Raw genomic sequence first — 3,655 nt, 5'->3', positions numbered from 1 at the left:
ACGAAAATCACGAAATTCCAATTGACGTTGTCATATGCCTTTTCAAAATCAATCTTTAAAATAAAGGCCTTTGATTTTTCCTTCTTAAGCCAGGAAAGCACTTCATTAACAATGAGCGGTCCGTCCAAGATGAATTTACCTTCAATGAACGCCGATTGGTTGTCAGAGATAACCTCTTCCAACACCGCTCTCATCCTATTAGCCAAAACTTTAGATACTACTTTGCTAATAACTCCAACCAAGTTAATTGGTCTAAAATTTCCCAAGGAAACCGGATCTTTGATTTTGGGAACCAAACAAATAAACGACGAACTGCACCCGCAATTTAACTTCCCATCCTCATAAAATCTGCTGAAAATATTAAAGAAATCATCTTCAAATAAATGCCAAAACTTCTTCAGAAATTTGAAATTTACCCCATCAGGCCTAGGGGCCCGCTCATCACCACATCCGAACACTGCACGCATGATTTCCTCCTTACTAAACAGGGCCACCAGACTGTCTTTCGAAAGTTGAGATAGAGTTTTAAAGTCATTACAGCAAAAAGACGGCCGGACTTTGATGTCTTCAACAAACTTGTTGCGAAAAAAAGATAAAACCTCTTTTTTTATTAGCGCCGATTTCGTGCACCAATCCACGTTAATCATCAAACCTGGTATGAAATTCGAAGCTTTCCTCTTGTTAATCAAAGCGTGAAAAAATTTTGTGTTTTCATCCCCATCTATAGCCCACTTCACTCTAGATCGCTGTTTCAAATCGGCATTTTTTCTATCTCCTATATTTTTAACCAATTTTTTGCTTTCAGTTAAAATCCATTCTTCTTCTTACGATACCTCCCTAACTTCCAACTCCTCTTCCAACTTTTCCATATCCGCACGGGCTTGCTGATCCTCTTCCTTTTCATTTGCTAAAAACTCCTCCCTCCAACTTTTCAACCTCTTACGAATACGAAAGAATTTTTTGGTAAGCGATAAGTCCGGAGGGTCAGTAGGATCACCACCATCCACCGCTTCCAACACAGCCTCCTCGAAACCAGTCTGCCCGATCCAAGAGCTGAAAATTCTGAAAGGACGAGGTCCGAAGTTCGAGTCCACAACCTCAAGGGACAATGGACAATGATCGGAGAAAACACAAGGGTGAGCCCGCAAGCAAGCGTTAGGCCATTTGTTAAAAAAAAGTCGGTACAAACCAAAACTCTGTCAGTTTTGCTCAACTTTCTGCCATTATCTCTCGAACACGTGAACCGACGACCCTGCATGTTATACTCTAAGAGGCCTCAATTAAAGATGAAATCATTAAAATTACGAGTGCAAACCGGTTTGAATCTGGAATTCTTTCTCTCCTCCACTAGACGAACCGCATTGAAATCCCCCATCAGTAAGCATAAACCTTCAGCCGAGGAAAGCAGAGAGGAAATAGATTCCCAGAGACGAAGTTTAGCTGATGTACTTTGAGGAGCATAAATATTAAAAATGTTGATAACTTCTCCACTGCCCACCAACTTCCCAGAAAGATAAAGAAAGTTCCTATCTTTAACCGAGCTACCCACTTTGAACACTCTAGGATCCCACAGACTCACCAGACCACCCGAGGTTCCAAAAGCGCCAACGGAGTCCAACTCAAAATTCCCGTTGCCCCAAAATCCTGCCACCGAACTCATAGAAATACCTGACACCATAGTCTCCTGAATCGCGATGAAACTGGCCCCGCTTTTGAACTTTAAGTCCCTAACCAATCTAGCTTTATCTCCCCCGTTAACACCTCTAACATTAATAGAAATAAAATTCATTGAGGAAACGCATTAATACCTTCGTTACCACGATATTCCTGACCAGTTTGTTGTAATTGTCCAGCTGGACACCCACCAAATTACCCATCTCCACAGTAGCCTCCACCTCCTTGTTGATGCCTGCCAAAACCGAGTTCTCAACCAAATTTGAATTACCAGGTAGATTCTGGATAACCGGTTCATTACTCATCTGATCGGCATGATACACAGGTCCATATGACTCCTCGATGTCAATGTCCGCCCCCCATTATTTTCTCCTGACTTGGTATCCCCATCCGAGACCGAGACCCAGTTAAAATTAGGGTCAAAATCTTTATTAAGGTCTAATCTGTCTTCCAAGTCTGTTCTGGAACGTTTCTTAGTCCTTGATAATTCCTTTGGGCTCCCTTTTTGTCTCTGGCCCACCACTTTTTTACACTTTAAAATACTGGGCTGCCTTTTCTTTTTGGGTTTATTATTATCACTGGTGACTTCAAAAACACCTTCCACTTTAGGCCCAAAATTCGGGAATGGCCCACCAGCCTTGTCTACTTCCAACGGATTCCTATTCCCGATGTCAACTTCCATATTAGAATCATTAGTAGTGTCCAAGTGATACCTTTCTGCCATTACCTTTTCCACTTCCTCATTTAAAATATTCCCACACCCTTGGAACTTGAGCCCCCACCTAAATTCTCTTTTTGCATGGGAACGTACACAGGAGTGACAAACTCTTGATCTGCCGCATTAACTTCCGACGTCTTGCCAGCTTCCTCCCTGACTTCGAACAACTGCGTCTCTTCAACCTGCATCTGCCGGAACTGTTGCGATTTGACGATCGGAGAAGACGCCATGTCCAAGGAACCCTCTAAACCTGAAACATCGGCTCCACCCAGACAGTCCGGGATCCAGTCATTACTATCCTCCTCCACCCAGATCCTGAACGTCCTGTTTTCCATTTCAATGAAACCTCCTCCTTAATCCTGATGGCTTCACCTGCGACCTGAGTCAATACCTCCATTTCAAACAAGTGTAAGGGAATACCACTTAATTTTAACCAAGCAACTCTCTCCTGAGGGAGTGATTGACCACTCCATGGGTCCAGCTTAGTGAACCACGGTTCCCATAAAAGCTTATTTTCCAAGAACTGGTTAGCCAAAGCCTTGTCGTGAAACGAGATAAACAATGACAAACCATCAAGGTACTGGATGTTAGCAACGTCAATCTTAGCGATCCTAAGGAGTCTGTCAAAGTCTACCAAAGTCTTCAAATTTGCAGTTCTCCCCACAAGAGCTGAACCAAAAAAATTACTAAAAGCCCCCGTTCTATCCGGAACCACAATCGAAATATCCTTTACCCGCTTATCTTCCTCCTTCCTATCAGCTTGACCCTTCGTTGAACCTCCAGATTTGGACGTCCCCACTATGTCACACTAACTTCTGACGTCCCTGAGATTGAAGGTTCTGCCATGATACGCTTGGCCTGCATCCCTAGTGTTCTGATCCTCAGATTCCAGCTGGACGACACCACCCGAATTCTCAACCGCGAACCTCGCCACATTAATCTTCAACTTAAATTCCCCCATTTTAATCCCCCCGGCTCTTCAGCATAACCTGCCTATCTCTGACGTCTTTGAAGCTAACAAAGCCGAATCTGCTGCCTTGCTTATCCCTTTTCTTAGCAACATAAGTGCCAGTGACTTCTCCATAGCTTTCCAAACACTTTCTAAGCTCCCAAGGTGTACAGCCTTCAGGAAGATTTGTAACAAAAAACTTGGTAATGTTTCCTTGTGGCTGCCCCATACATGCCAGCGACAGAACCACAGTGGGAAAAGGCCAAAAACTCCGACCAGGATGCCCAACTAAGAAGTGTTAACGGGATTCGAAT

The sequence above is a fragment of the Helianthus annuus genome, chromosome 17, assembly GCF_002127325.2.
Source record: "Helianthus annuus cultivar XRQ/B chromosome 17, HanXRQr2.0-SUNRISE, whole genome shotgun sequence".
Taxonomy (NCBI): domain Eukaryota; kingdom Viridiplantae; phylum Streptophyta; class Magnoliopsida; order Asterales; family Asteraceae; genus Helianthus; species Helianthus annuus.
The sequence above is the reverse complement of the archived record's forward strand: the minus strand, read 5'-3'. Positions refer to the sequence as shown.